We start from the raw sequence: 12,544 nt of genomic DNA on the forward strand, positions 1-12,544 counted from the left end.
TAAATTAGAAGTCCCTGATTTCAGATGTCTAGTTCTTTCCTGTATGCCTACAGAAATCAAGGAGCTGCTCCCTTCTGTGTTTCAGGTTTTGATGAGAAATCCAGAAGAAAGAATGTGTGAAGGAAAAAGATGACATCTGTGCCTGGCAAACAAAATCCAAAGATTATTACAGTGAAAACAAAAGGAAAGCAAGACAGTACTTACTAGTTCAAGGTAAGCGGACATCTCTGTCAATGCTGAACTCTGATATGTTAGAACAGGAAAGTGGGTTTATGAATGTTTGTGAGTGTACGTTGAGTTGTCAGATGGGGACAGGATATATGATATGATCTACCATCTAAACATCTGTATTATGAGAAATGAGGAAGAAAATCAGTGAATACAGTTAGTCTGCTACTCTCACATAAAAGCTAAGTGCCCAAAAGTTAAATGATAGGTTGCATTTTAAAAAGGGGTTCTCTTGTCAGAAAGGAAAACAAACAAACAAAAAATAATAAACAATGCCCTAACTCTACTGTGCCAGAGACACATTTCCTACAATATATTTCCAATATTCTATTTGCACGTTTGTAAAGTTGTCTTTTTATTCGCAATTGAACATTTGACCAGTTTAAGTCCACTGGACAATTGAGCAACACTAATGATTATTTTTATATATGCAGTGATTTTCTTCCTTAGCTTAGTTGTAGTGAAGGTGTGCTTTATATCTTTTATATCAATACTTTGGGGTTTGTTTTTCCATTTTTCACTGCTTTTTAGAATACAGTGAGGGGGGGAAATGAAATATTCCAATGGTTGCCCAAGCCTGCCATAGTGATGACAATGCGATAGAGACCAAATGTGGGTGTGTAGGTAGCACTTCCATGTGCTCTCTCAAGATTTTTCTTCATTAGTTGATCTCAGTAGTTCATATTTGATAGGCAAAGGTGGTTTGAAGAGTACTGATGTCTAATGTGCAAAAAGTATGAATTGTGCACAAATAGAATGTACAACAGTTAAAGACAGCGTTTTCCCAGTCTTCTCAAAATGCTGCCTCTAGGGACTTCCTTGGTGGTCCAGTGGTAGAGAATCCGTCCTGCAATGCAGGGGATGCGGGTTCAGTCCCTGGTCAGGGAACTAAGATCCCACATGCCGTGGGGCAACTAAGCCCTCGTGCCACAACTACTGAGCTCATGCGCCTCAATTAGAGCCCGCGTGCCGCAAACTACAGAGCCCACACGCCACAACTAGAGAAGAGAAAAACCCGCACGCCACACCTAGAGAGAAGCCTATACACCACAAAAGAGCCTGCACACCGCAATGATAGATCCTGCATACCTCAACGAAGATCCCGCGTGCCGCAACTAAGACCTAACGCAGCCAAAAATAAATAAAATAAATAAATAAATAAATAAATCTTAAAAAAATATGCTGCCTCTAGTGAAATTAATGATGGGATTGCAATTTCTGCACGCTGGCCCCTGGTGGCGAGGACTACAGTGTAGTGGTCCAGGACATGGACTCTACCACTTACCTCTTGTGTGACTGCAGTGAAAATGATGCATCTCCCTTTGCCTCAGTTTCCTGGATTAGAGAAGAATGAGTAGATGAAATGAGTTAATGTATGCAAGGCACTTGGACAAAGACCAGGCGTATAAAGAGTGCTCAATAATTGTTAACTGATTTTTTTTCATTGAGTGAAGTGTACTTTGGGGATGGACATTTCAGTTGTTTGTTTTTTGGGCAGTAGAGACGTGGAAAAGCCCAAAAGATGTCAGGGAAGTGAAGGGCGATCATTCTAACCCTGAGCGTTTGTGCACTTTCCGAGAGAGACTATCATCGAGACTTCCGGGCACCAGGCAGAGATGTAAGAAAGAGGGGAGCTCAGGGCATTTCTCAGATTCTTACTGATTTATGTACTTTGAGAAGTATTAGTGAATATAGACTTAAATGATGTAGGATCTTCTTAAGTCACAAATCAGGCTGTTTGCTGTAATCTGTAAGGCTTGGTGTCTGTAAGGCTTGGTGTGACCCAGCTGTGGCCATTCTCCCAGCCTCACCCCCTTAGTTCCTTATGCTCACTCTTACCTCCTTCCTGACCCTCTACATCACACCAACTCTTTTGCACTTGGAGGCTTTGCACACACTCAATGCAGCCTGGGTGCTTTCTCCCTTGGCACCTAACTCCTGGCCTTTTCCTTTCATCTCAGACTGGATTTTCTCTGGCTTCTCTACTCAGAAGGACCCCTTTGTGATGTTATCTTCCAAAAATATCATCCCTAGTGACATCCTCATCAACAGTGACTATGAGTGCTGTGTTATCCATATCCTTGCAACAAGGTGTATTCAAATTTTTTTCATCCATGCCAGTCCGACAGGTGATGAGTTTGGTTATTTAAAGTTGGTATAAGGGAGGATGTGAAGGTATGCAGTGAGGGCCGAGGTTAATCATTCATTAACTCATCTTTGGAGGCTGTTTCCTTTTTTTTTTTTTAGCACAACATTGTAAATCAACTATACTTCAATTAAAAAAAAAAGAAAAACTTATTTCCTTTATAGCACTCATGATTATTGGGAGTCATTTTCTTTATTTGGCTGTTCAGTTATTTTTCACCTGCCCTTTTTACTGGTAAGTAAAAAAGTACATAAATTCTGTGAGGCCCAAGATGGTGTTTGCCTTTTCACAGTGATATTCTGGGATCCTGGTTCAGCAACTGCAATATACAAAGTGCTCGAAAAACATTTTGGGAGTGAAAGAATGAATGAGAGAGATAGGCTTCCTGCCCTCAGGAGCACAGGTCTCGTAAATGAAATAGACGATTGCTCTACAGTGTTAGAGGTTCAGAAATAGAGTGAGGGGCTTCCCTGGTGGCGCAGTGGTTGAGAGTCCGCCTGCCGATGCAGGGGACACGGGTTCCTGCCTCGGTGTGGGAGAATCCCACATGCCGCGGAGCGGCTGGGCCTGCGCGTCCGGAGCCTGTGCTCCGCAATGGGAGAGGCCACAACAGTGAGAGGCCTGCGTACCGCAAAAAAAAAAAGAAATAGAGTGAGGAGGGAATCAGTGGGTCTCACAAAAAATTAGACTCATGTAGGCGGGAGCGATATTCTGAGTATTAACAACCAGTCAGCACAAATAAAGATCACGTTGAGCTGGCATCGGCAATGGTGCTGGGCAGGGTTTTTACCCTTCAGCTGCTGGATTGTGGGGAGGTGGGTTGGGATTCAAGGGTGGGGTTCAGGACAGTGATCTATCGCCAACCACTATGGAGGAATTTTCAGTATTTTTGCATTACGTGCAGCTGCGTGTGTGTATTTCTACTGAAATCAGCCCTGATTATAGAAACAAGCAGAACCCCTTCTGGTCTTGGAATTCTGTTCTCTGCTTTGGTCTAGAGGACTCTGACACCCTCAGACTTCACCCCTGAGCACCCTCTGCTCTCATGGCACACCTGTACATCCTTCCTTATACCTACTTTAAATTAGCAAACTCATCACCTGTCAGACTGGCAAGGGTGAAAGAAATTCCAAATAATCCTTGTGGGAAAGATACGGACAAAAAAGCTCTCATGGTGTCTGTTGATAAGAATGTCAATAGGGGTGATATTTCTGGAAGCTAACTTGGCAGTATCTATCAAAATGTTAAATGCACATTCCTATTGACCAGCTAATAGCACTTGTAGGAGTTCATCTTCCAGGAAAACTGGTAGAAATGCAAAATGATGTATGTACTAGTATGTTCACTCTCGCTCTGTTTTACTGGCAGAAATATGGCAGCAGTTTATACGTCTGTTGTTAGACGAGTAGTAAATAAATGATGGTACTTCCGTCTACTAGAATAATGTGGCTTTTAAAAATTTAGGATAGATAGCTAAAATGTATTAAGTAAAAGGGAAAAAAAGCTGCCAGAATTGTGTATACCATGATCATGTTTGTTAACAGCAAATGAACACATCCCAAGTGTCCCTCAGCAGATGAATGGATGAGAAAAATTTGGTATGCAATGGAATATTATTCAGCCACTGAAAGGAATAAAGTTCTGATACAGGCTGCAACATGGATAAACCCTGAAAACATTATGCTGGGTGACACAAAGGGACAAATATTGTATGATTCCACTCATATGAAACATCGAGAATGGCGATTCATAGAGACAGGAAGTAGATTAGACATTGCTTGGAGCTGGGATGAGGGAAGATGGTGGGTTGATGATTAATGGGTACTGTTTGGAGTGATGAAAAAGTTTTGGAAATAGATGGTGGTGATTGTTGTACAATAGTGTGAATATAATTAATACCACTAAACTGTACGGTTAAAAATGATTGAGGGACTTCCCTGGCGGTCCAGTGGTTAGGACTCCATGCTTCCACTGCAGGGGGCATGGGTTCGATCCCTGGTCGGGGAACTATGACCCTGCCTGCCACGCAGCACGGCCAAAAAAATTAAAAAGAAAAATAATCTGCATGTTCTGATGATTCTAGAACGATAGTATTAAAAAAAATGAAGTGGCAGGTTTTATGTCATATATATTTTACCACAATTAAAAAAACTTTAAAGAAAAAGCAAACGAACAGTCAAAAAATAAAAGGAGAAAAACGCATGCATGCATGCATGCCCACGCACACTGTATAATCTGGAAAGATGTGTTTGTATTGTTGATGGTGGTTATGTCTAAAAGATGGAATTAGGGAAGAACAGAAGAAAATTTTGTCCTATACACTTGTGTATTTTTGGCACTTTTCACAGTGAACATATATTTTATAATTTTTTAATTGAAGGTTTTTCTTTAAAGTTGACCTGTGGTAAAATCTTGGAGTTGGTACAATTTTATAGCTTGTACAAACAAAACAATCCTGCAAGTCTGTTTGCAGTTGAATTTGCTTGTGTCTAACATCCCTGTGCAATGTTTAACCTAGAGTGAGAATTTAATTATAGTTTAAAACACTGAGTGGTTTTCCTTTTCTAGGTTAAATTATTTCTTGTGGAAGAACAGGCTCTCAATATAGAAGGCATTTGGTCTTCTGACTCCCTCAGTGAGGACCAACTCTTCTATCTAGTAATTTACTGTAAAGCAGGATGCTTCTATTTGTAGTTTTACATCCCTTTCTTTGGTATTTAAGGCATGTTGGCTGTTAAAAAAAAAAATGAGCCTCAATCTCAGAACACCGAAAAGGTTTTGCATAATAAGAGATTTTCTAAAACCCTAATAAATTGTTGCAGAAAATACCACTTTAATGGCTCATCCATTATATAAAAGGTTTAAACCCTATAATGAGATCATAAATTTGTGCAAGTAAAGAGAAAATATGGAAGGTTGCACTCACCAGGCTACTTGTGTTAGTAACCTCAAGATGATTATCTGATGGATGGCATCAGATAAAAGATTATTTATTTTTCTTTATACACTTGTGTATTGTTGAATTGTTACAATTAGGACCTTTTCTTAATAGCTTTATTAAACTATAACTGACGTATAATAAACTGCACATATTTAAAGTGTAAAATTTGAGATCAACTAAATTTAAGACAGGATCCTCGGAGAACTATGTGTCTTGCTTGGTATTGAATGTTCAGCACCACTTAGGCAATAAAATAAAGCAGCAGCTCAGAGCTGAGAAACCCCAAAAATAAAAAATTAAGTGTAGAATTTGATGTTTTGACCTACGCATATACCCATGAAAGCGTCACCATTATCAAGATAATGAAAACGTCTGTCATTCCACAAGGTTTCTTTATGCCCCTTTGTAATCCCACCTACCCAGCCCCTGTCTTGCCCCAGGCAACCACTGATCTTGTTTTTATCACTGTACAATAGTTTGCATTTCCTACAAACCCATATAAATGAAATCATACAGTACATATCTTTTTGTCTGGCATCTTTCACTCAGCATAATTATTTTGAGATTCATCCATGCTATAATGTGTATGGATATTTCATTCCTTTTTATTGTTGAGTTGTATTCCATTATATAAATAAACCCCCCTTTGTTTATTTATTAACCATTAATAGACATTTGAGTCGTTTCCAGATTTTCACTATTATGAATAATGCTACAATGAACATTCATGTACAAGTCTTCATATGGACATATGCTTTCATTTCTCTTGGGTAAATACCTAAGAGTGGAACACCTGGATCATATGGTAGGTGTATGTTTAACTTTTTAATAAATTTTCCAAAGTGATTGTACCATTTTACATCCCTGTCTGCACTGAATGAGAGTTCAGTTGCTCCAGATCCTTGTCAGTACTTGGTATGATCAATCTTTTTCCATTTTATCCATTCTAATAACTATGTAAGTAGTAACTCATCGTGGTATCAGCTTGCCCTTCCTTAATGGCAAGTGATGTTGACTATCTTTTCATGCTCTTACTTGCCATCTGTATGTCTTCAGTAGTTGTGGCACATGTGCTCAGTAGTTGTGGCTCGCGGGCTCTAGAGCGCAGGCTCAGTAGTTGTGGCGCATGGGCTTAGTTGCTCCGCGGCATGTGGGATCTTCCCAGCCCAGGGCTCAAACCTGTATCCCCTGCATTGGCAGGTGGATTCTTAACCACTGTGCCACCAGGGAAGTCCCAAAAGCAGAAATTTTAAATGTGTTTGATTTGATTTGATGAATTATTATAGTGAGGGACATTTAAAGATATTTGTCAGCCCTAGGAATTTTTACCTTTAGATACCTACCCCACATGATAACAAGCACATTAAAATGCACAGGGACTTCCCTGGCGGTCCAGTGGTTGAGACTTCACCTTCCGATGCAGGGGGTGCGGGTTCGATCCCTGGTTGGGGAGCTAAGATCCCACATGCCTCACGGCCAAAAACCCAAAACATAAAACAGAAGCAATACTGTAACAAATTCAACAAAGACTTTAAAAATGGTCCACATCAAAAAAAAAATCTTAAAAAAGTAAAATAAAATGCACAGGTATCCCACATTAAAAATAATTTCTTACTCTATATGTTGTTTAAAAACCCTATAATTTTGCTTTTGAAACTGTTTATTACAATAAACTCATTTATTATTGGCTATAATTTTCCAGGATTCATCATGCATTTCAGTTGATCCATACCAAATAAAAAAATCAAACCTAAAAATTATTTTTAAAAATAATGCAATTTGTGAATACTTTGTGCCAGTACCATACTGTCTTGATTACTGTAGCTTTGTAGTATAGTCTGAAGTCAGGGAGCCTGATTCCTCCAGCTCCATTTTTCGTTCTCAAGATTGCTTTGGCTATTCGGGGTCTTTTGTGTTTCCATACAAATTGTGAAATTTTCTGTTCTAGTTCTGTGAAATATGCCATTGGTAGTTTGATAGGGATTGCATTGAATCTGTAGATTGCTTTGGGTAGTAGAGTCATTTTCACAATGTTGATCCTTCTCAAACTCTTCCAAAACATAGCAGAGGGAGGAACACTTCCAAACTCATTCTACGAGGCCACCATCACCCTGATACCAAAACCAGACAAAGATGTCACAAAGAAGGAAAACTACAGGCCAATATCACTGATGAACATAGATGAAAAAATCCTCAACAGAATACTAGCAAACAGAATCCAACAGCACAATAAAAGGATCATACACCATGATCAAGTGAGGTTTATTCCAGGAATGCAAGGATTCTTCAATATATGCAAATCAATCAATGTGATACACCATATTAACAAATTGAAGGAGAAAAACCATATGATCATCTCAATAGATGCAGAGAAAGCTTTTGACAAAATTCAACACCCATTTATGATAAAAACCCTGCAGAAAGTAGGCATAGAGGGAACTTCCCTCAACATAATAAAGGCCATATATGAGAAACCCACAGCTAACATCGTCCTCAATGGTGGAAAAGTGAAACCATTTCCACTAAGATCAGGAATAAGACAAGGTTGCCCACTGTCACCACTCTTATTCAACATAGTTTTGGAAGTTTTAGCCACAGCAATCGAGAAGAAAAAGAAATAAATGGAATCCAAATTGGAAAAGAAGAAGTAAAGCTGTCACTGTTTGCAGATGACATGATACTCTACATAGAGAATCCTAAAGATGCTACCAGAAAACTGCTAGAGCTAATCAATGAATTTGGTAAAGTAGCAGGATACAAAATTAATGCACAGAAGTCCCTGGCATTCCTATACACTAATGATGAAAAATCTGAAAGTGAAATTACGAAAACACTCCCATTTACCATTGCAACAAAAAGAATAATATATCTAGGAATGAACCTACCTAAGGAGACAAAAGACCTGTATGCAGAAAATTATAAGACACTGATGAAAGAAATTAAAGATGATACAAATAGGTGGAAAGATATACCATGTTCTTGGATTGGAAGAAGTAACTTTAAAGTCATCAAAGATGCATATGGATATAGGAAAATCTAAATGTCAGATGAGTGCTAGTGGTTGAAATATGTGCTCTTCCTATGGAAGTCTGCTTGAAAATCATTTAAAAATGTTAAACGCTCAACATCACCAATCATTAAGGAAATGCAAATCAAAACCCCAATGAGGTATCACTTAACATCAAGTAGGATGGCTATAATATATGTATATATAAAAAAGAGTTGGTGAAGCTATGGAGAAATTGGAATCCTGTGGGAATGTTAAATGATGCAGCCATTGTGGAAAACAGTACAGAGGTTCTTTAAAATGGAATATTGTTCAGCCGTAAAAAGGAAGGAAATTCTGACACATGGCACAGTATGGATGAACCATGAAGACATTATGGTAAATGAAGTAAGGCAGACACAATAGGACAAATATTGTAGGATTCCATTTTTATGCAGTACCTAGAGTAGTCAAATTCTTACAAAGCAGAAGGGTGATTGCTAGAGAAGGGACGGGGAAGTAGGGAGTTACTGTTTAGTGGATACAGAGTGTCATTTTGGGATGATGAAAAAGTTCTGGAGATGGATTGGGGTGATGATTGCCCAATAGTATAAATGTACTTAATGCTACAGAACTGTACACTTAAAAAATGGTAGGTTTTATCTGATATATAGTTTACCGCAATTTTAAAAAATATTAAGAAGATGAAAATTTCCAAGTGTTTCCAAATTTTAAAAGTTAACAGCTTAAAATACATGTTAGTGATAGTTGGCCAACATTTCTTAATGGTCTCATAACCTAAAACAAAAGTACAATATTTTTTAAAAAAAAATACTGTTTTCCATTTAAATGGTGCTTCATACTCCTGACTTTAGTGGTGCAAATTCAGAAGCAAGAAATTACTAGCCAACTACTAGGCACTCTTTTAAGGCTTTACATTTGTTAACTCATTTAATCCTCAACAGAACTAGGAGATACTGTTATTTTCATTTCTCAGACGAGGACTATAAGAACAGAGAGGTTATGAAAGATTCCCAAAGTTACACCACTAGTGAGAGGTACAGCTGGCCGTCAAACAGTAGAAATGTGGCTTCAGAGCCCACAGCACTCTGAGCCACTCAGTTTTCCCACCTCCCAACTATGAAGAGCTTTATTATCAGGAGAGCTGTCTATACGCTGTGTGATCATTTCTAGGATTTCTTCTGGGTAGTTATACCTGAAAAGCTTGAGTGTATTGATATGCTATTAGCTTTTCTTCTGTTAGAAGCCTGTGACCTGATACCTGTAAATGATTTGTCTCCAGCTGGAAATTATCATTTGCCCAGCTGTTTTTTTTTTCGCGGTTCGTGGGCCTCTCACTGTTGTGGCCTCTCCCTTTGCGGAGCACAGGCTCCGGACGCGCAGGCTCAGTGGCCATGGCTCACGGGCCTAGCCGCTCCGCTGCATGTGGGATCTTCCCAGACCGGGGCACGAACCCGTTTCCCCTGCATCGGCAGGCGGACTCTCAACCACTGCGCCACCAGGGAAGCCCTGCCCAGCTTTCTACTAATGCCAATTGTGAAGGAGACCCAGGAGAATGCTATAAAAATGAAAGTTTTCTAGGTTTTATCAAGGAAAGGCTCTGGAAAGGAAATCTTTATATTGGAAGAGGAAAACGTGACCTTATGTTCTTTCCTTCACGCTAAGATTGATGTCTCCCAAAATGTTAGGTTAATTAAAAAAAGAAAAAAAAAAGACTTCATGTCTATGTTCAAATAATGCTGAATTAAAAGGAGTTAGAATTTCTTGAGTGCTGGACTTCTTAGGGATTTAACGTGCTAATAAATACTGTGAATTGCCAGAAAGAGACATAATATGTATAATACATTAAATAATATATGAATATATATTATATAATTTAAAAACTGTTTCCCAGAGTTATTTTACTGCAGAGTACTTCCCCTGTGGAAAGTCATGCTTCCCGGAACACTTCTGGGAATAATGTTCTAGGGATTTTCCAAATCTACCACCAGGGGGCAGTTCTCCCCCCTTTTATATTCTGATTTAAACATTGACCAAAACTTTATTTTCCCTCAGCACACCTGAGACAGGCTGACATTTCCAAGCAGACTTTGCTAAAAACTTTCAAGGGATGAAGGAAAGAAATAAAAAAAAGTAAAAAGTCCTGTAGTCATATTTCCCAAATCCACGAGGCTGAGCTAAAGAAATAGCATTATCTGCCAAGTTCTCCTGGGTCAGTATGGAATACGAGTTCTCAGCCATATTGCCTGCCTTTTTCCCCCTTGTTTCTCAGCCAAGTGGCCTTTCTATCATCCTGGCTCCCAAGAGCGTCTGTGGCCTTATGTTATCACAGCTGAGGATAAATCCCACAGACCTTTGTGTCTTCACAGCTCAAATTCTTTTCTGATTTAAATGTCTCAGGTCTGCCCTGTGATCTTTCTTCTCAGTCCTGGTTGGAAGCTCTGAGATACCTCTGTGGTGATGAATAGACATGGCAGTCCCATGAATGGTCTAATCCTGATTAACTTCGCAGTAAATGTGCCTCTCGGGTCTCATGCCAGGGCAGACATTATTAATCATCTCAGCACGCTTTCTCTGTAGAACTCAGTCTCACAATCCTTCCTGACCCTGAGCTCCAGGCAGGTATTACCAATAGAGTGCTGTTAATGTAATTGGGAAAATTCTCTCATCCAAACCTAGGATATAAATGCCACCCATCTCTGGAACTTTCTGTAGTGACTCTCTCAGATGAATGTAATCTCCCTAATTCTGTATGCAAACACACACACACACACACACGCGCACACACACACAGGTTTTAAAAACTCTATTTTAGATTCACAAAAATCAGTCTCCACTCCAGCCCCATCACATCCTTATCCATACCTTATCTGTAGCACACTGTACAGGTGCTGCACTTAATTGGAAGAGGAGGGTTGTTACATCCAGCACATGCCAGAGGCTCCAAACTGGGCCCATTGTGTTGTTTAACTTCTGATTGTAATTGATATCATGTGACATATGTCTCATTTTAATTAACATGTCCTTGGAGTTGCCTTTGTATGAGCTGCTCAGGAAACACCCTGTGCTGTGTCAAACTTTAGCAAAAGCCTAACCTATTAATATTTTGGTAGGCTTTGAAACTATCTTCTGACAGGTGGTTTTTTTTAATGCTGAGAATTTATTTTAATAAACATAATATTTATACTGATTATGTCATTATATTTAATTTATATTTATATAAACATAATATTTAATTTAATAAAGAGAGCAGTAGGAGGTCATCATTAAGGGTAACCTTTGGAGTTGGATGGGGTTCAGTTCTCTGCTCCGCCACTTACTTGCTTTGGAGCCTTTGATTAACTACTACTTAACCCCTTACGAGAAATAAAGATAGTAACAACACCTATCTTGTTATGGTTTATTTATAAAATAAATGTTACTGTGCTTCTGCTTTGTACCAAGTATTAAACATCTTTGGGAGGACTGAATGGAATCAGGCAATTAATTCATCTAGCCCTGAAATGATCCTGTTATTACTCCTCTTTTAAAGTACTCATGTTTCAGCTGAAGCCATCGTGAACGGTGGGGGAAAAGGAAGGCCATGTGTGTCCTTGAATTCCAGACCCATGAGAGATGAGATTCAAGTGATAGGCCAACAAAGTCAGTATTTGATTTTTAAATTGTGTGTTGAGGGTGGACTTTCCCAGTGGCTAGTGGGGGGCTGCTGTGTGTAGCAAATAACTGCTTCCAAGGCTGGATTCCAGTGTCCCCCTTCCCCTCAGGGGAGTGTGACTGAAAATGATGACCAGCAAGTTCAACTTTGCTGTTAATTCTTTGGTTTCTGTTTCCTGCTAAATTTAACTCTATCCACATTCTTACGGCAGCAGAACTGATGAACATTTATTAAATGTCCTCTCTGACCAATACACTCTGAAATAAAAAGGGTATACTTGGGCTTCCCTGGTGGCGCAGTGGTTGAGAGTCCGCCTGCCGATGCAGGGGACACGGGTTCGTGCCCCTATCCTGGAAGATCCCACATGCCGCGGAGCGGCTGGGCCCGCGAGCCATGGCCGCGGAGCCTGTGTGTCCGGAGCCTGTGCTCCGCAACGGGAGAGGCCACAGCAGTGAGAGGCCCGCGTACAGCAAAAAAAAAAAAAAAAAAAAAAGGGTATACTTGAGGAGTTTACAGGGTAAGGGGGTGGTGACACTGATATACTGGGTAATTATTAGGAAAACGTTT

The 12,544-nt window shown here is 39.6% G+C and overlaps 1 protein-coding gene across 7 annotated transcripts in view; it reads left to right on the plus strand.

Annotated features, from left to right (window-relative positions):
- FRMD4B (FERM domain containing 4B) overlaps positions 1–12,544 on the plus strand; it is a 323,064-nt gene that overhangs the window by 92,876 nt on the left and 217,644 nt on the right. For all 7 annotated transcript variants that reach the window (XM_081246504.1, XM_081246503.1, XM_081246507.1 and 4 more), the window contains one exon: positions 86–213. The gene's annotated coding sequence lies outside the window, so the exon portion shown is untranslated. The remainder of the gene's footprint in view (positions 1–85; positions 214–12,544) is intronic.

This window comes from Mesoplodon bidens (genome assembly GCF_964165515.1).
Source record: "Mesoplodon bidens genome assembly, chromosome: 10".
Taxonomy (NCBI): domain Eukaryota; kingdom Metazoa; phylum Chordata; class Mammalia; order Artiodactyla; family Ziphiidae; genus Mesoplodon; species Mesoplodon bidens.